The sequence below is a fragment of the Anabrus simplex genome, chromosome 1, assembly GCF_040414725.1.
Source record: "Anabrus simplex isolate iqAnaSimp1 chromosome 1, ASM4041472v1, whole genome shotgun sequence".
Taxonomy (NCBI): domain Eukaryota; kingdom Metazoa; phylum Arthropoda; class Insecta; order Orthoptera; family Tettigoniidae; genus Anabrus; species Anabrus simplex.
The window spans coordinates 855,588,941-855,614,545 of NC_090265.1; the positions used below are offsets into that span (position 1 = coordinate 855,588,941).

General features: G+C 41.5%; 1 protein-coding gene across 3 annotated transcripts in view; it reads right to left on the reverse strand.

The window, feature by feature from the left end:
* Positions 1 to 25,605, reverse strand: part of LOC136874172 (uncharacterized) — a 423,563-nt gene that overhangs the window by 382,349 nt on the left and 15,609 nt on the right. For 2 of the 3 annotated variants that reach the window (XM_067147766.2, XM_067147776.2), the window contains exon 1: positions 4,297 to 4,430. The exons of the other annotated variant lie outside the window; for it this stretch is intronic. The gene's annotated coding sequence lies outside the window, so the exon portion shown is untranslated. Of the gene's footprint in view, positions 1 to 4,296; positions 4,431 to 25,605 lie in introns of those variants that run through there. 3 annotated transcript variants of the gene reach the window in all.

Here is a 25,605-nt window from a genome sequence, read left to right on the forward strand (position 1 = left end):
ACTGAACTACAAACTGAATTACACCTCTGAAGGTAGACCTCATACTAAGGAATCAGCATTCCAAAGCAGCATCATCTCCAAAGGGCTACGCTCGATACGGATTCACCTACACTGTCCAGATCCACCGTCTTGGCCTATATTTATTTATTTATTTATTTATTTATTTATTTCCTTTTTCTTCCTTTCATAATGTTTTCTTGTTCTTTCATTCTTTCTTAATCTGTTTGCCCTCCAGGGTCGGTTTTCCCTTGGTCTCAGCGAGGGATCAAATCTCTACCACCTCAAGGGCAGTGGCCTGGAGCGCGATACTTTGGGTCAGGGATACAACTGGGGAAGTGGACCAGTACCTCGCCCAAGCGGCCTCACCTGCTATACTGGACAGGAGCCTTGTGGACGGATAGGAAGATTCGAGGGACAGGCAAGGAAGAGGGAAGGAAGTGGCCATGGCCTGAAGTTGGGTACCATCCCGGCATTTGCGTGAAGAAGTGGGAAACATGGAAAAACACGTCGAGGATGGCTGGGGTGGGAATCGAACCCATCTCTACTCAGTTGATATCCCGAGGCTAAGTGAACCCCGTTCCAGCCCTCGTACAACTTTTCAAATTTCGTGGCAGGGCCGGGAATCGAACCCGGGCCTCCGTAGGTGACAGCTAATCACGCTAACCACTACAACACAGAGGTGGACGTTTTTGTTCTTAGTATGTATATAATGGTGTAACATGTGTATTTTGTATATAGCCAATTTCATTGCTTCTGACACGACAAATAATAACTGAACTACACCTCAAACTATCACTCTTCCTGTCAATATCACACATAACACGTACGACCGCCAGTGTGAAGTTATGTTAAAATAATACAGTATTTCCCAATATTGTTTGAAGTACAAAGAAAATGCTTTACATTAAATTTCCAGAACCTTAAAATACCTATTAGGCTGAGAGTTATTTGCAACACGCCTATTCTCAAAGTGTTGTCGATTCATTTCAAAACATTCGGTCTCATCTAGCGAAAACCCCACTTCTTATGCTGTACACTACTCTTACTGAAGAAAAACCAGTCGCTGCCGGGAGTGAGAATCACGTGTACAGATAACACATTTTACTTTATTTGACTAATTCACAACGTGAACTGGCTTATTAGATTTACTGTTAGAATATATTCAGATGTTAAAAGCAAACTGTACCGGGCGAGTTGGCCGTGCGTGTAGAGGCGCGCGGCTGTGAGCTTGCATCCGGGAGATAGTAGGTTCGAATCCCATTATCGGCAGCCCTGAAAATGGTTTTCCGTGGTTTCCCATTTTCACACCAGGCAAATGCTGGGGCTGTACCTTAATTAAGGCCACGGCCGCTTCCTTCCAACTCCTAAGCCTTTCCTATCCCATCGTCGCCATAAGACCTATCTGTGTCGGTGCGACGTAAAGCCCCTAGCAAAAAAAAATTAAAATAAAGCAAACTGTAGCCATTACCAAAGGACGAACAAAACACTTCTCATCGGCGTGGTCATTGTTACCAGCGCCGTTTATTAAACAAACCTATTATCTTAACTTCATTGACAATGCACTGCAATACTGTTAGAGACAAATCGAACGCAGTCAGCAGTGAGAATTATTTAACTAATTCACGTTGCGAACTGGGATGTTTTGTTCACTATTGAATGCATGCAGATTTGAACGGTAGTCCACAGCTATTGCGAGCGAACGAACAAAATACTTTGTATCTGAGTAATCACTATTAGAAACGCAAGTTTTTAAACGTTAAATATTCATAGTATTTCATTTTTTAAATTCATGAACAAGCATTTCGAGTTGTGATCACTTTTCCACCATACTTCGTCTGGTAGTAAAGAGCTGAATGACCGGGCGAGTTGGCCGTGCGTGTAGAGGCACGCGGCTGTGAGCTTGCATCCGGGAGATAGTAGGTTCGAATCCCACTATCGGCAGCCCTGAAAATGGTTTTCCGTGGTTTCCCATTTTCACACCAGGCAAATGCTCGGGCTGTACCTTAATTAAGGCCACGGCCGCTTCCTTCCAATTCCTAGGCCTTTCCTATCCCATCGTCGCCATAAGACCTATCTGTGTCGGTGCGACGTAAAGCCCCTAGCAAAAAAGCATCAGCATAAGTTGCTAAATTACATGTATAGATTTCAAGGAATGCATGGCTCTAATTTTTTGTAATATGCTTTTCCAATATTATTAATAGGATGTGCACTAGTGTGAAAACATATTAACAAAAGAGATGCACAGACAATTACTCTATTAGTTGGATTACATGCGCCCCCATTTAACCGTAAGGAAATCAGAAACACAATATATTAATAATAACTTTCCGTGCAATGCCCCGTTGTTCAAATGTACCCTTGATTTTACACGGTGACGATGCTGATGACCTGAAAAGTACGAAGATATAATTTATCCAGAACAACAAACAGAACTTGTTAGATCATATCTCTGCTACTCTACACTACGACGATTGTCTTCGTGAGGGAAGAACTGTTTGCCAGGTGATCAGTACGATAAGCCACACAACCTTTAATAACAGTTCTCTAGGACTAATTTATAGCCAGATCGCTATACAGTTATTCTCAGGTACTGTACTTCGAACAAGGATTCATTTTTAAAATCTAGAAATCAAACCCAGAGCTCGCAGGTTCTTCTAATGCCAACCCAAGACTACTTAGATAATCAAACATTAATGATAAAATCCTTTCACACACACACACATACCCGCACACAAACACACACACACTAGGCCTGCCGGACTGCAAACTGTATGTATTAAAGAGGATCACTCACTGTCATTTACACACTTTATCTGTTGTTCCTGAACTTTGAAGGTCGTCCAAACCCAAAACAACATTCTAAAGTCTCCGTAGTTTGGTATCGAACGACTCGAGCTTACTACAAGGTACCGTTATGGTAAGTATGTATGGTAACTGTCTCTCAGGACACAACACATGTTCTATCAAAACTGACATCCGTAACTAACTTCATTTGTTTGGTTAGAACTCACTCTTCACAACCAGCAGTTAAAGATTAGGGCCTATATAACGTGAAAATGCCAAATAATAGAATTAAATTCACTGATGTTAGGAATCCGAACCTTCTTCTTCTTTATTTGTTTACCCTCCAGGGTCGGCTTTTCCCCCCGGACTCACTGAGGGATCCCAACTCTACCGTCTCAAGGGCAGTGTCCTGCAACCTCAGACTCTGGGTCGGGGGATACAACTGGGGAGGATGACCTGTACCTCACCCAGGCGGTCTCATCTGCTATGCTGAACAGGGGCCTTGCGTGGGGATGGAAGATTGGAAGGGATGGACAAGGAAGAGGTAAGGAAGTGGCCGTGGCCCTAAGTTAGATACTATCCAGGCATTTGCCTGGAGAAGTGGGAAACCACTTCGAGGATGGCTGAGGTGGGAATCGAACCTTCCTCTACTCAGTTAACCTCCCGAGACTGAGTGGACCCCGTTTCAGCCCTCATACCACTTTTCAAATTTCGTGGCAGAGCCGGGAATCGAACCCGGGCCTCCGAGGGGGGCAGCTAATCACACTAACCACTACACCACAGAGGCGGACGAATCCGATCCATAATTGTTTAATTTCTCATACGCTTTCAGATTTAGTACTCTAGCAATCCCACGTTTCTTGAAAAATAATAATTCTCACAACTATACAGTGTTGTCATATAGTGATACAACAATTGTAGACAAAACCATTGATTCTCTTTCTTCCATACAGTATAAACTACCACAGAGGGGTTTGAGAAACTTTTTGAAGAGAAACAGTTATACAAATACAGTATACCGACCTCCAAAAAAACCTCTGAATATCAGAGAACTCGGGGGTCAAACATAAGGGGTTCATGTCAGCGACCTTAGTCAAGTAAATTACACCTACCCTTTTCGATTCTTTTTCTCTACTAAATCTCAAAATACAACAAATGTTCGCTCAGCGTCTACCATCCGATTAGCACCCTCACTTTCTCTTCCAAATTCACAATTCATCGCCACGCACCAATCCAAGCATCTGATTCGATCGAGCTAATTATACTGGCAATTGTTTTGGGCGCACCATTCTGACCCCAGTGGACTGAATTGCTATAGTGGGGCATGGTATTGGGATATGGAGGAAAGGATGATAGCTTATTACACTCTCGTGAACAGATATTTGATGATTAGAGCTTTCCCACTCCTCAAATACGAATGAACCAGTAACAACCATCCATTTCCATTTAAGTGTATAATGCTACATTCGCACTGTAACATTGCACCAAAAGTCTACAAGCTACTTCATTTACCTTTGTTGTCGACTTCTGCATCCCCGCCATACTACCAACATCTCGCACCACTCTCTGGCATACTACTGACCGCCGTATGCGTCTGCCTCTTCGTTCACCGCGTCATCATTACGTCACGAATACGTCAACTAACGACTTTCTCGAACATTTTCGTATGTCTCCAGAATACCCTATACCGGGTGGTTCACCAGCCCCTTAGAATTTCGGAGATAGGCAACCCAAATAACGTGTATAACCTAAAGATCTTAAAATTTAGTTTTATGAACACCAAATAAGGACCGCCTCTGTGGTGTACTGGTTAGAGTGGTTCGATTCCCACCTCAGCCATCCTGGAAGTGATTTTCCGTGGTTTCCCACTTCTCTTCCAGGAAAATGTCGGGATGGTACCTAACTTAAGGCCTCGGCCACTTCCTTCCCTCTTCCTTGTCTATCCCGTTCAATCATCCCATCCCCCCCGCAAGGCCCCTGTTCAGCATAGGTGAGGCCGCCTGGACAAGGTACTGGCCATCCTCCCCAGTTGTATCCCCCGACCCAGAGTCTGAAGCTCCAGGAGATTGCCCTCGAGACGGTAGAGGTGGGATCCGAGGGAAAAGCCAACTCTGGAGGGTAAACAGATTAAGAAAGAAAGCATATTTTTGCTACTGGTTGCGCTCTGATTTAACGTCCTCCTGAGGATGGATGGGTGAAGGATTGGGGAGGAAATCAGCCTTGGTCTTTCATTAAGGTATCTTCCCGGCATTTGCCTGTTGGTGAAAATGGGAAAGCGATGAAAACCATTTTCAGGACGGACAGCATGGGATTCGAATCGAAGTCCTCCTGAGTCTAACGCACGCAAATAATAATCCACATCTACCAGGTCAAATCACAGCACGTATCAATTTACTCACGATGTATTCTATGAAGAGTACATTGAATTGCTGCTAATTTATGGAGAAAGTACGGTTGAATTAGGCTAATAAGTATGCCACGTGCTCCATAATGGTAAAAAGTTAAATGAACTCTGTAAAGTGGTCAACATTACGAACACTTGTTACTCTGAATATGCGGGATACATTACTTCCTACCTACAGACCACCATGTCGCAGTCCGACCTGGCTACGTAACATCGGACCAAAAAAATCACTCTTTGGAACAAGATGATATGCGACCATATCACAGTCACTGCAAACGGCGTTAATCGAAAAAGAAGTGTACCAGCCTGTATATCGAACCTACAATCACACAGCTTGGATGACGCAATAGCAATAATACGCGATTTAGCCACCTTAGCCACTGCGAGATTCTGTGCGTTGTTTGCGCATTGCATTCCTTATAGATACTTTCTGTCCAAACGTAAGATAGTGTTATTCGCAGCTGTGATCGTTTTACACATTCATTATAGTTTAAGTAATAGAAATAACACGTCCACCTATGTGGTGTAGTGGTTAGTGTGATTAGCTGCCATTCCTGGAGGCCCGGGTTCGATTCCCGGCTTTACCACGAAATTTGAAAAGTGGTACGAGGGCTGGAATAGGGTCCACTCAGCCTCGGGAGGTCAACTGAGTAGAGGTGGGTTCGATTCCCACCTCAGCCATCCTGGAAGTGGTTTTCCGTGGTTTTCCACTTCTCCTCCAGGCAAATGCCGGGATGGTACTTAAATTAAGGCCAGGCCGCTTCTTTCCCCTATCCCTTCCAATCTTCCCATCCCCCTGAAAGGCCCCTATTCAGCATAGCACATGAGGCCACCCGGGCGAGGTTCTGATCGTCCTCCCCAGTTGTATCCCCCGACCCAGAGTCTGAAGCTCCAGTTGTGGGATCCCTCGTTGAGTCCGAGGGAAAAACCGACTCTGGAGGGTAATCAGATAAAGAAGAAGAAGAAGAAATAACACTGACGTTAATGATTTTTACCATATTCGCGAGCATTATATAAATAGTGTGGTTGTACTAAGGCCATAAAGAAGCAGGTACTAATGTTTTTTAGGATGGCTATGATATACGCGTTAGTTGGATTGCCCCGGTATATACTGAGACTTTCCGTCCTTTCCTCAGTCGAGTCTTGACTGTGGTATGTGTGGAGGGCTCAACATCATGCCGTGCCGCGTGCTGGTCACGACTTTTTATCATCCTGCATCCAGAACTTTTCATTTGGAGACACTTGGTGAGCAAAGACGTTTTATTACCGGCTGGAACTTGGTTTCCCATAACCCTTCAGGATCTGCGCTTCTCGCCTCCACACACATACATCAAAAGTTTTCATTCCCTACCCTGAAGGGGTGCGGCGGGCCACCTAGAGAATTACGCCCTCCCTCTGGCCAAGAGATATAGGCAGGTTGAGGAGATGTGTTGGACGAAGGAGGCGAGTAAATGGATGTGAAGAAGAAGGAGATGGGATGGGGGGCGGGGTGTCGTGACCTCTTGGTTAAGAGTTTTACATCTTTATTACATCTTTATATTTTTATTTGTTATATAGAAGAAGAAAAGTAATGCTTGCTTGCATAATATATACTAAAACATTTTTAAGGCTAGATCTTCTTGATTTGGAAATATTATAATTCTATAGCTTTAACAAAATCTTGAGTTATTTTCCATTGTATCCTACGCCGGTTTTTACACATTTGGAAACAGACAGCGAAAGTTGTAAGTAGGCTACTCTGTAACAATATATTGTTTTCAAATAATAATAATAATAATAATAATAATAATAATAATAATAATAATAATAATAATAATAATAATAATAATAATTAAATGAAGTATGGCTTTTAGTGCCGGGATATCCCAGGACGGGTTCGGCTCGCCAGGTGCAGGTCTTTCTATTTGACTCACGTAGGCGACCTGCGCGTCGTGATGAGGATGAAATGATGATGAAGACAACACATACACCCAGCCCCCGTGCCATTGGAATTAACCAATTAAGGTTAAAATCCCCGACCAGGCTGGGAATCGAACCCGGGTCCCTCTGAACCGAAGGCCAGTACGCTGATCGTTCAGCCAACGAGTCGGACATATTATTATTATTATTATTATTATTATTATTATTATTATTATTATTATTATTATTATTATTATTATTATTATTATTATTATCTAATAATTAAATTAAATAATAAATAATAATAAATAATAATAATAAAATAAAATAAAATAAAATAAATAAAAAATAAAATAATAAAATAATACATAATAATAAATAATAAAGAGTAACAAATAATAAATAATAAATAATTAAATTCAATAAAATTAAATAATAATAATAATAATAATAATAATAATAATAATAATAATAATAATAATAATAATAATAATGTTATTTGCTTTACGTCCCACTAACTACTCTTTTACGGTTTTCGGAGACGCCGAGGTGCCGGAATTTAGTCCCGCAGGAGTTCTTTTACGTGCCCATAAATCTACCGACACGAGGCTGACGTATTTGAGCACCTCCAAATACCACCGGACTGAGCCAGGATCTAACCTGACAAGTTGGGGTCAGAAGACCAGCGCCTCAACCGTCTGAGCCACTCAGCCCGGCATATTGCTTTTTAACACACTTCCAAACCTACTATATACATACTATGAGTGGCAACATTGTTGGTTGTATAAATTCGTACAAGATGGAACTTATTTACAAGACGAGAGAGCTGTGGGAGTTTAAACCGTGTTTCGCGAGTGGTTAAGTTGAAATGAGAATTTAAGCCGGAATGGCTGGTTGAGAAATGGAGATTTAATGTTTGGTTTGCTGCGGCTTGTAGGTGATTGAGTAGTAAGGATCTGTTGTAATGGTGAATACTGAGCAATGAGAGAGTTACGAAACGGATGAGTTCTTCAACTGTGGGTGATGAGGAAAGCGAACGTTTGGGCTATGTGGGCGGGTCTATATTTCTAATAAGGGCAAGAAGTTCTGGTCGATTTTGTGGAGGTGGAGGGCGGCTTCTGAAACGGCGTGACTATACTGGGTGAGTGGAAGACAGGTGTGACACTGGGGTGGTTGGTGTGAGTTGGGACATCTGGACGTAGCGTGTCGTTGATTGCAATGTCCACATAATTCACTTTGAGCAGTGAAGTGAGTAGTGGGATGATTATTGTAGGCGAGGCACCTCTCACACCTGATGGATTGGGGAGGTGGTGCACGATATGGTTCAACTTTATGGTGGTGTCGGTGAATGGAGACTCCGCTGACCAGTACCCAGTCGATGTTTTCTAGTGATGGTAGACGAATCCATACCGTGTATGATCGACCCGTTGCGTTCTTGATCCGGAATGCCTTTTTTGCTGGGATGCCTTCTGCGTTAGGCTCGGAGAGTATGGTGTCATCAGCAATAGAGGGGTCTACGCTACGAATTACGCAACTGAGGAGTCTGCAGCGCGGAGGGGAGGTGGAGTTTTTATAGGTGGCGGAGGGAGGGGTTGAAGGGGGTGGCTGCTGATTCTAGACGTTGAGAACCTGTGGCAGTGGTGAGAAGATTGGCAGCAGCGTCCCCATTGACCTTTATGATGACTCCGTTTGTAGTTCTTCCAATGTCCGCTTTGTCTTCTGGGCGCATGTTGTATTTTAGTAGGGTGGAGAAAATGGTGTAGGGTGATTGGAAGACAGGGGAGGGACTGGAAAGCAAGAATGAATTTGTTCCTGCTGAAGCGGGTTGGAGGAAACTGGAGCGACTGATAGGGCAAGCTTGCGAGGAGTGTAGGTAGGACGGGGGGGTGTTATAGGAGGAACATTCTGAACTGAGGTGTCCATTGGTAGCGGTGGGTCAATTGTCGTCGCTGCTGGAGGTACCGATTAATCTTGTTGAGCTCGTTCCTTTGCTGCCGTAGAATGTGGCGTCAATCTCGTAAATTGAAATTAGAATTTGGAGGTGTCGCATTGTGGAGCTGGTGGTACTGAGATGAATGTGTCATGCTAATTGGACGCTGCGTAACTGGACATTACCGCCGAGAGGTAGGCAACTGCGGCTGATTGGCTTCGGTGATGGTGGTAGTTGTGGTGTTACTAGTTGTTGCCGTTGTGGTGACCAGACAGTGAGGTGAGTATGGAAACATGTTAATTATGTCTGTTCCAGTAGAATATAAGGAGTTCATGGCAGATTATTCTACCTGTGTGTTGATGTAGCAGCTGCCGATGGGCTCTTCCTGAGGTGAAACCCCCAGGTTTTCTTTTGTCCACCTGTTCAGTTCACGTTTTCCATAGGGAATGCCCCGCGTGCCTGACTTACGGTACTGAAAACCGTTCGACGGCGAAGAATCTTCTCGCCCCTATTCTAGCCATCAAATATTCTCGTAACTTTGTGCGCTTCGTGCGAGTGCAATAATTAGTGCATATAACTAATTTTGGAATTGAAACGTCACGATGTCTGACTGTTGGAGAACGTTAAGTGTAACATTTTCCGTCAGTGCGTTACAAGCTCTTTCATTATGTGGTGATAGTTTTCTAAATATTCTGCCTTTTCTAATTTGCTCGGCGAGGTCCCGTTTCCCATCCCTGCTTGTGATTACCGACTGAAGTTTTTATCGCTATGCTAGTTTATCGGTGAATTTGATTATTGTTTGTATTTTTTAAATTTAAAATACAATTGTTATTCATTTTGTTATTGATTATTTTCATGTCCTAATTTTGGATCCTTTGGATTTCCACACGCTTCCCGATCTCCGCTTTTTGATTCTTCTTTTTATTATTATCGGTTACTTTCTCACTATTATGAAATATGTTACCAAGTTATATCTGGCTTCTGTCTATTTGAATCTTATATTACGTCACAAACAATCAGTTGAGCTAACCCGAGAAACCACATAGTACGTAGAATTATGTGACATGAAGGAAGATAAATGGACTCTATTTCATCGATCTCCTACTGTATTTAGTAAAAATAATTGAAACTCATATCATTCTCTTACTAGGCTTCGGTGCAAAGTTTCGTCCAAATAAAACGTCACATCTTATTCCAGACTCCACGTAAGAAAACTCGTCTCCATTTCAAAAACCTGGGCGTTCATGGAACATTTATTATTTACACAATTATTTATTGTCATATAAACAAATGCAGCATTAAATAAAACTGTGGGGTTGAATAATGGAAACCTTAAGACACGGCCTTTCAGGGTGCATGCGCCGGTGCTATGCGCGGCAAAGATAACTTCGCTAGGTTGATCAGAGTGCAGATCCCCCACTCTTAGATTTTGAGCAATAGCGCTGTCTCTCAATTTCCTACGCCTGCCTCGCTCGCTCCGTCTGTCTTCCCCTTCCTCACTCGTTCTGCAGCGCTCCTCCATCCGAGACGAGTTGAGCCGAGCTTAGCCGAGTCACTCCGAGACAAAATGCTGGTCCGAACGGAGCCGAGTGGGACCGATGCACGGTGCACAGAACCTCTGTGCCTCGATTTGCAAGCGTGATACTTTCAGAGGCCCTGCCTTAAGGACTCGAATCCTAAGCCTCCCAGTTTTAAGCGATCGTTATGCCCAGGAATATCATCATTGTACGTTCAATATTTCACCTTAACCTCATCTCAGTTTAGAAACTTCTGTAGCAACACAAAGTGAATAGTTCAGGCTTGCCGTGAATTCCTGTTGTTCTGTTTGCTGTAAACAAGTTCCAGAAATAACATTAGGAGCAGTAACGCATTAACCATCAAGAATCTGGCGCTTATGGACAGGGGCGTACGCGGAGGGGTGGTATTGGTAATGCTGAATCCCCCCGCCTCACGAAATTTTGAAGTTTAGAACTTGATTGGTTGTGGCAATCATATAAATGAAAATTTTAGGTGCTTCATTGTTTTCATTTGAAGTACGAATTTTCCAACAGTGCGCTGATGCTTCCATTCATAAATATTACAGTGAGCTTGATTAGCATTTAGCCTTCATTCTGTGTTGTATTCTGCTATTGTTAAGACATCGCAATTCGTAGACAATTCCCATATATCATTAGGAAAAGATGGAAAGTGTTTTACAAGACATCTGAGCAGTATTTTGCTTTTAAATGAGTAGGTTTTACCTTTACCTTTACCGCCAAAGATTTGAGTGAGAGGAAGTGTGGACCTGTGGAGAAAGGGTACAGTTAACCCGGACCTTGAAAGACCCACAGCAAAGGGTTTTGTGAGCAATGGATGACACGAATAAGTAAAATATTTGTGATGTGACGAGTTCAGAACTTCAGACGGAGAGTTATTATTATTAAAAAATTGTTACTTTGAAAGTTTTAATTTAGTGTTTCTAATTTCACAATATGCACGCAACATTATTTTACAGAAGTTCTCAAATTTTATTAGTTAATATACCCCCAGAAAATAATTTCTGCGTACGCCCCTGCCTAGGGATATTTATTCTCAATACTTCGTGTACTTTGATGTAACATTGAAAATGAACTAAAGCACCTTCGAAATCCTCAGCTCTAACATTGTAAGTTGTGCTGCAGTCTTCACCGGGTGAGCCATTATATTAATTCCACTTAAAATATTTAAATCCAATGAGATTCAGTTTAAACTTGCACAGGAACTAGCAATGCAAATTTTCAGGAGACATTCCTAGCATCTAGAAGAAGAAAATATGTTATATGGACATGGGTCCGGAAGCACTTTATTTCGTTCTTAGAACTCATTATATACAACTGTATATAGTACATTAATCATGGAAACATACAGATTTTTGGCTTTATCATAATAATACTAATGTACTGGAGCCTAATTATAGAACATACAAAAAGGCGAACACGCCCTCCAACCATTTTATAATTATCGCGATACGCCCAGCCAAGTTTTAAAATGTTATGTCTCTTCTTATCCGCACGTGGCACTCCACAGGAATATTGTAGGAGAGGTCGTAGATTTCAGGAATGTAGTGTATCGAATAGGCACGTACCACTTAAAGAATTACTTTATTAAGAACTACTTTCCACGCCACGAAATACAGTATTCGGCTGTACTGAACAGAGGTACTATATTGGACGACGTATTTCTTTAAGAGACAATATCAAAGCAGTCACCATTCGGTGTACAAGGATTTCAAAAGTGTTGCTGTGAACCTGATAAAAATCAGTGCCGTACAAATCGATGTGCTTGTCTGAAAAATATATCCAGTGCAACTCAAAATGTCATTTCAGTTACCGCGTGTAGTCTTTCATAAAATCATTTCTGAACTCACCAATTATTCTTAATATAAAATTCCATTTAAAATATTATGCCTAGGTACAGTACTATTCTTGATTCGGATCGTGTGGTATTCATTTTCTTTTTCATAACTGTAAAATGTGTTCAAAATGCAGCCTGGGCAAGTGATTATTGTTCAATGGTTCAATAAACTCTAATTAATAATAATTGAAGTTATACTTTGGATTAATTTCAATAGAAACGTGTCATTTGCTGTTTATTTTGTTGTTTTGTTTTCTAAATTTTCTTTACACTTTACTGAGTATTTTACCTTTTTTGTTTTACAGGAACACTAAAGGGGATTCAGGAAGTTAAAAAGTGAAATTAGTATTTCATCAAAATATTAAATATCACGAAAATACTGCTTTCAGAGAAATTTCAAATAGGCTAGTCTTTTTGCATTGTCATTTGCACGTGACTGCGTTTTATAATTAGGCTGGAATACATCAGGCTTGTTATAAAAGGCCAAGAATTTCCAGTGTAATTGAGTAATAGACATTTTTTCTACAAATAGGCGGCTGAAGTTAGAATTATCCTGTGACACACGTATCAACACTGGTACTTCCTGTTACTGAGTGTTTTCCATGCTTAATGTAGAGTTGTAGAAAATGTGTTCTAACATGGAAATAAAGCGTTCCCGGGCCCAGGCCCATATAACATTTCTTCTACGTTTAGCCGTGCCTTACTGTTGGAAATATGCTTTACAGATTGCTTACTCGTACGTCAAATTTTTGTATATTCTTCCGTAGCCAATTCATGCTTTCTCTTATCAGTCGTGGAGTTATAAAGAGATGTAGGACACATGAATGTAGAATATCTCCGGGTTTGTAGGCTGTGGTTGAACTGGGTTCCTAGGAGCTCATAGAGATGTCCACAGTGAAAGCCTAAGCTATAATTTTAGATGTAAGGTGCTTTTAAATACACGAAGTGTTTTGATTCCTATATTTCATCTTCGGATACCGTGATAATCTCCAGTAACTAGAGTAGGATATATGAGTATTTTATTGAAATTAAACCATAAGTAGATGACCTATTTCAAAAATTTTAAGGATGTTCTCTCCAGAATATTTCTCTGAGGTTGAGCGACATACAAACTCTTAACCACGGAATAATAAAATCTTCTTCTTCCCACATCTGTAGGGTCGCGGGTGCAAACTGTGTCGCACTTGTGGATTCGGCCATGTTTTACGGCCGGATGTCCTTCTTGATGCCAACACTATATGGAGGGATGTAATTACTATTGCGTGTTCCTGTGGTGGTTGGTAGTGTAGTGCGTTGTCTGAATATGAAGAGGAGAATGTTGGTACAAACAAAAACTCCCAGTCCCCCGGTCAGAATAATTAATCAGACACCATCAAAATCCCCGACCCGGCCGGAAATCGAACCCGGGGTCCCTCTGAACCGAAGACCTCAACGCTGACCATTCAGCCAATGAGTCGGAATAAGGAATATGAAAATAATGTTCACAATAATTATAAATATCTTTAATATATATTTACTGAACGAGAGATGCGTAGGAACAGGGACTAGTAAATCAAAATTGAATAAGTCGGTCCCAAACCTCTAAATGGCTCTTTTGAGTACATTTTATAGTATTTTCTAGACTTTCCCAGTCAAACACTGTTACGACATTCTGTTAGAGATGCAGGTAAAGAAGATGCTACGCTAGTCCAAACCATTGGGAATAATTCAAATGATGTAAAAACACCAAAGAGATTATCACCATACTAGAGACATGTCACAGTAAAGAGAAAATCAGAAACAAACCAACAAACAATTAGATACCCTTAGTGAGAAGTGGTCGTGAATCAATACATCGCAGACGATTGCCATTCAACACTGCAAATAGTAAGTTTTCAACTGGCTCATTCCAGAAACATTGCAGGCCACAAAGTTCACTGACCACGGAGAAAACAATATCCTCAAAGTAGCTCACTTGTGAGAGCTGCTTAGTGACCACCGGGCACTTACCTATTTTTTTTTCTATTTAGATATGCCAGGCCCAGATGGGTAACAACTCTTGAGAAATGCGTATTGAACCACGACGCTGTGTACGTATGATCATCCTGAATGCTTTACCAAACTGAAAAAGTTAACTTTTGTTTTAAATACAGTGGCCAATTGTGTTCTGTAGAATATAGTGACTTGTTCTTCATTCGCTCCTCATAGTGAACTCCAGTCTTATGTAGATCATCTTCATATTCAGAGGAAGATATTTTTCGCTCCATCGGGTGGTAAAAGTTTTAACCATTCTCCTTTGGAAAAGGTATTCCATAAGCCGATAGTATTGTGCGAGGTAACTAGACACTGTGTTGTGTTTTCAACTGTAACAACTGCATTGTGCTTTCCAGAACTCAAAGTGGGATGAACTGCCCCTAGGATAATTCTCACCAAACATTCACGGTGTCCAGTTATTTACAGATTGCAGTGTATTCTATATTTCTGGCAGAACACATAATTTTCAGTTCATGCGGATTTCTCTCACTTTCTATGAAACAGTTAATAGATAGCCAATTCGTTTACTTTAGGCATGATTCACCGTTTGAGATTGCATCTCCGCAATGTATATTGGACTCCTGAATATAGTATACTTTTATACTTGAACATGTAACACAATATTATGGGAAAACCACATGACTAACGCCTATGTCAAAAGAAAGGTCTCCATTTCAGGATTACTAGAAACATATTATTATTTCATTAAGTTCTTTATTTGTGTAAAATTGTCATTTATTCCAATAATACGCTGCCTACGTCGTTGCAGTTAACTATATGCACCGAAAGTTGCCTCTGCTTATATTTCTATGCCACCTCGATAAAGGGTTCCGTGGACGTTGTCGATGCAGATCTTCCTATGTTAGTCTGATTGATGCCTCTGTGTAATCATGTTATCATCAGAATGTTAGTTGTTGCTCCACGTTGGTTCTAATAAGCGAAAAGCAGAAAGGAATCTATCTCAGTATTTCAAAAAGTCCTTTATTTGACTCGGATACTAATTTATTCGCAAAATGCTATGCTGTGGGTGTTTCATTTAACTTCATTTGCCCAAAGTTGGGTGTGTGAGTCTGTTAATATGGTATCCGCGTGATCCGCAGATCTTTCAACGCCATGTTTCATCGACTTCCACGGGAGGGTGCTGTCCATGCACAATGTTGGCCATTTCATTACATGCACACACACGCAGCGCCATGGTACGAGTAAATGGGTATTCTCTCAGAAGGTGGTTTTGTTTGTGGTTCCTTCAGTGCATACAACTAATTTCACTTGCTTATCTCATAGTCCGCACCCTACAGAAACCTAATTACTAATTCTGTTTGTCGTTTTAGTGGTTAGGAGCACATTGATATGGTTCGAACCAAATGAACTGCCATTATTGGGTACACTTGACTGCAGAGCACGTTGAGTGTTAGCTATTTTATTCCACAGCGCCATTGGGACATGTTTTATTCAACAGCGCCATTATAGCACATTTATTTATTTCTTCGTAGCAAGACCGCCATTGTGCTAAATTTTGGAATGCAATGACGGAAGATTGTATTATTGATAAGTAGGTATTCTGTGTTTCTGTACTATATGACCTCCGTTTTCTTTTCATGATTACTTATTCTTTCACTGAATAGCAGAAAGTCAATTATTATTCTATTCTGACACTGGAGCACACATACATACACAGTTTTCAATTTTCTTTTGCGAAATGTGAAATGAATTTCGTTTGTATGAAAGGACGCCCAATAAGGTGTGCTGTTTTAGGAGGTACTGCAGATGTCACAGCTCGTACGAAGGATCGAGTTAATAATTTCCGCAATAGGGAAAGAAGTCCGTTGGATAGGAACACTATTCACAATTAAATCTCCATTGAATTAAGAAGGTGAGGGTTATTAAATGAAATCTGTATGCACTGCCAAGCACGACATTTCGCTGCGGAAATGATAAATGGATATTTTAATTCGTGTTGCCACAATGGTTTGGTTTATTTTCCACAACCGCAAGTAAGCAACGTACTTAAGGGTATGTTGCTACATGATAATGACTTCATGAACTATATAAGGCAGTATAACAGCACAGTGTCCTTTGTATCCGTCCCTGCTAACCGTAGTCACATTCCAGGATTAGGTCCTTACCGTTTTAAGATACAGAGGTTGATTCATAGATACATTTCAGATTTACTGCCTACTGAAAATTCCCGAGTATTATACGACCAGATTTATGTGATAGATTCAAGTCTTACCAACAGAATTCGTTGTAAAAAATATCTATAAATTCCTCTCTTAGTCCAGAGAAAACTGAAAGACTCTCCTACAGTTTGCTCAATAACCCATACGCTACATCATACAATAATGCTGGCAAAGCAATGAGACAAGAAATAAGTTCGCAGCTATTGGTGCGATAGGCCACTAGTTACAATCTAAATCAGTTCATCAGTATGATATTTAAAACAATAACTTAGATTTCCCTGTACTGCCAATAACATCTTGTGAAAATCTGATTTCTAGCTAAAGACTTCAGTAAATTTTAGTTGACCATAATGTTTACTTGAATTACAAGTTCTCTCTGAGGATCAGAGGCAGAGTTTCAATCTCCGAATCCCAAGATTGCGGGTTCAAACGCGGCAGAGGTTGTCGGAATTTTCAAGGGTGGAAAAATTCATTTGGTACTCCATGTCGTACGGTGTCGGCATAAAAACTCTCTTGGAATACACTTGATTTTTTGCCAAAAATTAAATAGTTGTACCTCAGTTATAGATCGCCCAACAGAGTTCTGTTTCTCCTGCCATTTTCGAGAGTAAAAGTTAATTTCGAAAGGCGTCAGATGAAAACATCTGCAAAACGGTAGCTGAGCCCATAATAAATTATTATTATTATTATTATTATTATTATTATTATTATTATTATTATTATTATTATTATTATTATTATTATTGTATGTACGCGAATAATCCCCACAGCCGTGTAATCCCCGAACCCTAATTTTAGGAAGGACCATTTTGAAAAATGAAATGAACTAAAATTCTTTCCATCGAAAGAGTAACGTAGGAATAAACAAACATTTCATATCAGTCCTCGAGATCCACGTGGTATTTACGCAATTATGAACCTGACGGATATAGTTACTTTGCTTGAACATATTTGAGATTATAAAAATGCATTATCACTGCTATAAAATATATTTGCCATCAAAATTAGCAAGTAGGCCTTCTTACGTGACAAATATTTCATTCATCTGAACCTGCAATAGGCTCCATTCCCTGTAGATTGTAAGATTCTTTGTCCTTTGCATCACTAGAATCCTCACCTAAATTACTTACAAATTCGTCGCACTCCACCTCTAAAACATTTCTCACACGCGGTCTCGTTTTACTTGGATAGTAACACGACCAGTGGTGGATAATGCTTTTCGTGCAATGTAAACACTTGAAACAGACACACTGTACTATATGCCTTTCACTTGCATGGAAAGTACTCGATGCCCTTAAAACATCATGGCTTATCGAACATTCCTATGACGAGGGAATGAAGTAGGAAGTCTCTCGCTTCCATCTGCATTGAAACACAGTACAGTGACCCGATCTTCTTTAAAACCATAAGTGCGTTGATCTCGCCATTAAAAAATGCTGTTTCATCGGCATTGACAGTATTGTTCCGTGCGTACGAATTGATTACAGTTATGAGCCACGCTTTTTCGCCAACTGTCGGCATCGCCAATGTTCGCGGATTCTGCTTCCCCGCATACTGCCTGCTATTATACATGATGTTGTGGCGTTCCCTGAAACGCAGAATACAAACGAATTACGATTGCACTCAAACTTGGCAACTATGAAGCACTCTGAAGACACACCGAAGAGAGTGAAAGTGCGGAAAGCTACCCCTGCACGTTACGGAAGACGCGTTCTATCGTGACGCCGAGAAAATTCGAATTTAAATTACTCCGTAAAATACTAATTTTAAAAATGTAAAGGCAGTTTTGAATTAAAAGTTTGAATTTTGTCCTTTTAAATATGACATTTGGGGGCAGTTTTCTTCCATCTGCAGCTACACAAAGCATAACTGCACACCCAACATCGAAAACTACGTGAACCAGGAGCATGCTGCCAACCTTGACGCAAATAAAATCCGCACCCCAATTTCGTGTCTCATTTTTTTTATCTGCGGGGATTTTTCGCGTAAATACGGCATTATTATTATTATTATTATCATTATTATTATTATTATTATTATTATTATTATTATTATTATTATTATTATTATTATTATTATTATTATTATTATTATTATACCTGAATAACACAAAATTATGTTGTTAGAAAGTTACAAAGAAGAGAGTTGCATGGGCACGAATATGAATACTCTGAAAGGAATATCACAAAATACTCTTCAAATACACTCTGTCAGTTTGATGAGAAAAGGTACCTATGTTAAAACCACTTTATCTCCATCAACATTTTTTCTCTAAACATGAGAAAACATAGGTGAACGTGCAAATGGGTTTTATTGGTTTTTTTTTGGTTTTTTTATATATAAGGACTTGGACTTTTCAGCCGGTCACTACGAGATCATTTTTCCTTTTTAAGGTAAAAGCACCCGTAAAATAAATCACACAATTTCTTATACGAAACTGATGACGAAGACTGAAAAGGACGTAACATAATATTACAGTGTACATCAAGTAACAAACATTCCAAATGTTACTTATTTAATCTCTCACATACTTTCATGTCATTGATTTCAGTTCCGTATCAATATTCTAATCAATCGATATGTTCAAATTTAAAGTTTACTTAACGCGAAAATTCTGAATTTTTAAGCTGACCACCTGCCTAAATCTTTCAAAACTATATCAAGTGTTGACTGACTTAAATGCCCAAATGAATACTATATTAACTTATGGCTTCTAATCAAACAAACAAACAAACAAACAAACAAACAAAACAAACAAACAATGTGTGTATGTGTGTACGTGTGGTGTGCGTGCGTGAGAGAGAATGTTATTTGCTTTACGTCCCACTGACTACTTTTACGGATTTCGTACACGCCCAGGTGCCGGAATTTTGTCCCTTAGGAGTTCCTTTACGTGCCGGTAAATCTACCGAGCTGACGTATTTGAGCACCTTTAAATACACCGGACAGAGCCTACGTGATTCTAATTGAGGAGCTATCTGACGGTGAGATGGAGGCCTCGCTCTAGAAAGCCAAGAACAATAGCCGAGAGAATTCCACTCGATACCTCGTAATCTGCAGACCTTCGAGCTGAGCAGTGGTCGCTTGGTAGGTTATGGCCCTTCTGGGCTGGTGCGCCGTGGGGTTTGGTTTAGTTTGGTTTGAGGACCGGTTGTTCGTATTATATTTATCATATCTTCATCTACGCATAACACACCACAATACCAAGTACCACAAAAAATACGCAATATCGAATACATCCTTCCACATAGGGTTGGCGTCTGAAATGTCATACGGCCTTAAAACTGGGTCAGATCCACACCAAATATCGACCCCAGCAAAATGCGAAAAGCTCAACAAGAAGACGAAAAGTAATCTGCCAGATATTTGTGTAATCTGCCAGATATTTATGTAATCTGTCGGATATTTGAGTAAAGTGTAGGTAAACAGTGGAGCTCAGATATTTAGGCAGTAACAGTTATTATGCCAACTTACTGAAACGGGTATCAAGTATAGTCTACACTGCACAACGCTTATGCTATTAGATTTGCATAAACAATAGGGGCACTACCTTTAGGAACCCCTATAATTTATGTTACCCTTGCTACATTTTAGAACAGTAGGCTAGACGACATTTCGTACTAACCAAATTAGCTGGCATTCTAACATATTACTGACACAATATCCATGTCTAGAAATCGTATTTCCTGCAGTATTTACATACATTATTAGATGGCAATGTATACACTTGTTCGTTGCACCAGAATTAACTTAACTGTATAAATTCATATAGAACAGTCTACTACGATATGTACTATATATGTACTTGATACCCCGGGCTGAGTAGCTCAGACAGTAAAGCGACGACATTCCAAGTTGAAGTTCGCCGGTTCGATTCCGACTCAGTCAGTTTTGTGTAGGTAGATTTACTGGCATGCAGAATAACTTCTGCGGAACGAAATTCCGGCATTTCGCCGTCTCTGAAAAGCATAAAAGTAGTTGGTAGGGCGAAAAACCAATGGCATTCATCATCATTATCATCAACATCATCATCATCATAATTGTCTTCTTCTTCTTCTTCTGCTTCTTCTTCTTCTACTACCGCTTCTTCCCACACCTGTGGGACAGCGGGAGCGAAATGTGTTACACATGTGGATTTGACTCTGTTTTGCGTAGGGATGCCCTTTCTGATGTCAACGCTATGTTGAGGGATATAAACACTATTTCGTGTTTCTGCGGAGGTTGGTAGTGTGGGTGTGTTGTCTGAATATGAAGAGGAGAGTGTTGAGACAAACACAAGTACCCAATCCCCGATCCAGAAGAATTAATTACACTCAATTAAAATCCCCTACCAGGCCGAAAATGGAACGTAGGTCCTTCGGAACCGAAGGCCTCAATGCTGACCATTCAGCCAAGAAGAAAACCGATAATATTAGGCCTATTGCGTACTCAAAATGTGAGCTGCCTATACGAGAAAGTTAAATGTTGACCTGTTATACCTGTTCAGCGTATTTCTCGTCAATATATTTTATCTGGTAGGTTATCGCCGGATGAAATACGCTGTAATATCGTGTTTATATATATACAAAAAAAGTTATGAACAACTTTACCGTTCTACGTAACTCAATTTCGCATTCATAACACAGGGTTGCCATTTACCTGGCAGCCAGTTTCATTTGAAACGGGAACAAAAGAGATGCGGCTTTGAAACTGTATTATGGATTTTCAAAACGTAAGGCCGGCCCATCTGCCATTTGTAAATAGGTATAGAAACATTGTGTGACATAAAGCAACATGCATAACCGTTACGCAGAAAAGAAACTACTTGTTTTACTTGTTTGACTGGAAAATCACAATAATAATAATAATAATAATAATAATAATAATAATAATAATAATAATAATAATAATAATTCTTTCTTTCTTTCTTCCTTAATTCGTTTTCCCTCCAGTGTTGGTTTATTTTCCTCGGACTCAGCGAGGGATCCCAATTCTACCGCCTCAAGGGCAATGTCCTGCAGCGTGAGACGTTGAGTCGGGTGATATAAATGGAAAGCAGAACCAGTACTTCGCCCAGGGGCCCTCAGCTGTTATGCTGACAGGGGCCTTGTGGAGGATGGGAGGAATGGAAAGGATAGGCAAGGAAGAGGAAAGAAAGCGGCAATGGCCTTAAGTTCAAGGATGGCTGAGGTGGATATCGAACACCCCTCTACTCAGTTGACCTCCCGAGTGTGAGTGGACCCCGTTCCAGCCCTCGTACTACTTTTCAAATTTTGTGGCAGGGCGGGAAATCGAACCCGGGCCTCCGGGGCTAGAAGATAAGCACACCAACCAAGCACCACAGAGGCGGACAATAAGAAGAAGAAGGAGAAGAAGAAGAATTTCGCGTGGCTATGTCTAGCCTTGTAAGGCAGACCCTCCGATCAGGGTGGGCGGCATCTACCATGTGTAGGTAACTGCGTGTTAATGTGGTGGAGTATAGTGTTATGTGTGGTGTGTGAGTTGCAGGGATGTTGGGGACAGCACAAACACCCAGCCCCCGAGACACTGGAATTAACCAATGAAGGTTAAAATCGCCGACCCGGCCGGGAGTCGAACCCTGGACCCTCTGAACCGAAGGTCAGTACGCTGACTATTCAGACAACGAGTCGGACATAATAATAATAATAATAATAATAGAGGAAGAGGTGGGAATATGGAACCCCACTTTGTTTTTAAGCCATATACACTGACTGACAGAGCAAATGCAACACCAAGAAGGAGTGGTCAGAACTTTATGCCAATTGCAGGGTAGACTGACGTCACTGAGGTATGCTCATGATGTGAAATGCGCCGCTGTGCTGCGCACGTAGCGAACGATAAATGGGACACGGCGTTGGCGAATGGCCCACTTCGTACCGTGATTTCTCAGCCGACAGTCATTGTAGAACGTGTTGTCGTGTGCCACAGGACACGTGTATAGCTAAGAATGCCAGGCCGCCGTTAACGGAGGCATTTCCAGCAGAGAGACGACTTTACGAGGGGTATGGTGATCGGGCTGAGAAGGGCAGGTTGGTCGCTTCGTCAAATCGCAGCCGATACCCATAGGGATGTGTCCACGGTGCAGCGCCTGTGGCGAAGATGGTTGGCGCAGGGACATGTGGCACGTGCGAGGGGTCCAGGCGCAGCCCGAGTGACGTCAGCACGCGAGGATCGGCGCATCCGCCGCCAAGCGGTGGCAGCCCCGCACGCCACGTCAACCGCCATTCTTCAGCATGTGCAAGACACCCTGGCTGTTCCAATATCGACCAGAACAATTTCCCGTCGATTGGTTGAAGGAGGCCTGCACTCCCGGCGTCCGCTCAGAAGACTACCATTGACTCCACAGCATAGACGTGCACGCCTGGCATGGTGCCGGGCTAGAGCGACTTGGATGAGGGAATGGCGGAACGTCGTGTTCTCCGATGAGTCACGCTTCTGTCCTGTCAGTGATAGTCACCGCAGACGAGTGTGGCGTCGGCGTGGAGAAAGGTCAAATCCGGCAGTAACTGTGGAGCGCCCTACCGCTAGACAACGCGGCATCATGGTTTGGGGCGCTATTGCGTATGATTCCATGTCACCTCTAGTGCGTATTCAAGGCACGTTAAATGCCCACCGCTACGTGCAGCATGTGCTGCGGCCGGTGGCACTCCCGTACCTTCAGGGGCTGCCCAATGCTCTGTTTCAGCAGGATAATGCCCGCCCACACACTGCTCGCATCTCCCAACAGGCTCTACGAGGTGTACAGATGCTTCCGTGGCCAGCGTACTCTCCGGATCTCTCACCAATCGAACACGTGTGGGATCTCATTGGACGCCGTTTGCAAACTCTGCCCCAGCCTCGTACGGACGACCAATTGTGGCAAATGGTTGACAGAGAATGGAGAACCATCCCTCAGGACACCATCCGCACTCTTATTGACTCTGTACCTCGACGTGTTTCTGCGTGCATCGCCGCTCGCGGTGGTCCTACATCCTACTGAGTCGATGCCGTGCGCATTGTGTAACCTGCATATCGGTTTGAAATAAACATCAATTATTCATCCGTGCCGTCTCTGTTTTTTCCCCAACTTTCATCCCTTTCGAACCACTCCTCCTTGGTGTTGCATTGTCACTATCAGTCAGTGTATATTAGACGATAAACTCGATTCATGCAAATGTATGGAGTTTTGTATCCATAATCTATTGACGTCCAATCCCTTAATTAATTCATTGGTATACCAAACAAGAAATCTTATATTAAAGTTTTTGTGAACACACAGCAAACTCGTCTTCAGACTTAAGGTGTGGGTAATATGGACCCCAGAGGTGTCATCTGGAAAACTTCAAATTAAACACACATAAATATTTGTAAATGGCATTTATTCAAAAAATATTTTTAGAATTGTGAGTTTTGATGACAAGTACAGTAGAAATTATAAATTGATGACTGCCAAAAATGATTTACAGTAAGTTCAAGACCGTTGTCCTTTTATCGGCAATTGTCACATACATACGCACTTCCTTCAGCTCCAGCACAATCATTGTGAGCCCACATCTCACAAATCATACATTGGACCCACAATTCTACTTTCCTGTCATCAGAAAATCTACCAGAAAAAACAAGATGCATCTTCTTTATCAAGTTGAGGCTCGCCGATGGGCAGTTCCAAAGAAAAATGTGAGTGATCTGAAGAAAAGTTTACAGATTCATCGCTTGAATCCTCACTTGCGGATTTATCCTGTCGAGTCTGTTCCGCTCTTCCTCCTCGTCCAGATCCTTTACCTCCTGGTCCCTGTCCTTTACCTCGACGTCCACGTCCTCGGGTTGTAACTGGATTTTGTTTTTCACTTATTTTCTTAACTGAGGCCTCTAAATGAGCTTTGAATGGTGATCCAGTTGCAACGGTTGCGGGGCATGCTTTTCTACCCCTTGTCGATTTCTTCTTTCTTGAAACGGGCACAGGGCGGATATCTCAAAGGTGAAACTGTGAGAAACTGGGATCGGTATTTTGTAGCAAGAGAGGATACTGGTGTTTCGTTGGGTAAGGAGTGGTGTGAACATCCAGGAAGAGAAGGATCCGAATTCACGAGTTTCATAGATGGAGCAGCTGTGGTGGTTTCTTGGTCTGGAGGAGGAGGTTCTTGTCTTTCGGCTTCTTGCTCGGCGGCGAGAAAGTCACCGTCAGTGAAGATCGTTCGATTGAAGGGCCAGATTCCTGTTACCTTAACGCCATTGAAGCGATGTTCGTAGCATCTAAAAGAGTGTAAAGAACACCATTCGGATGGAGTTATAAAAATGTACTGTAGTATGCCTGTAATATGGAACCCGGTTCTATATTACCAGCATTGAAGGGTTCCATATTATCGACATCGGCATGCTGAAATGAACACTATATATGACCTCAACAAATGCAACTGTAACATTTGGAAGTACATAATGAGGTTAATTAAAGCCTGTGTAACAAGCCTTCACATTAACAAGATAGTTAAAAAACGCAAAGACAAAGAAATAAACAAAACTTTACATATCTTTTAAAGTTTTGTGAGGAGCCGAAAAATACATGTCATGCTCACTAGAGACCTATTATTCAAATGGCGCCGCCAGCAGTTCCACTAACCATTGGGCACGTAAACAACTAGTTCCGGCTGTCACCGCTAGGGAGCACTTTATTGTTCTCCAGATAATTAGGGGTTCCATATTACCAGCGGGGTTCCATATTCCCACCCCTTCCTCTAATAATAATAATAATAATAATAATAATAATAATAATAATAATAATAAATCAATACGTAGGAAATAAAAATCAAGGCATTATAATACAGTAATTAAACCGGAAGCATTATAGGTATCGGAAGCCTTAATTATGAGCTCGATAGCTGCAGTCGCTTAAGTGCGGCCAGTATCCGGTATTCAGGAGATAGTAGTGGGTTCGAACACCACTGTCGGCAGCCCTGAATATGGTTTTCCGTGGTTTCCCATTTTCACACCAAGCAAATGCTGGGGCTGTACCTTAATTAAGGCTACGGACGCTTACTTCCCACTCC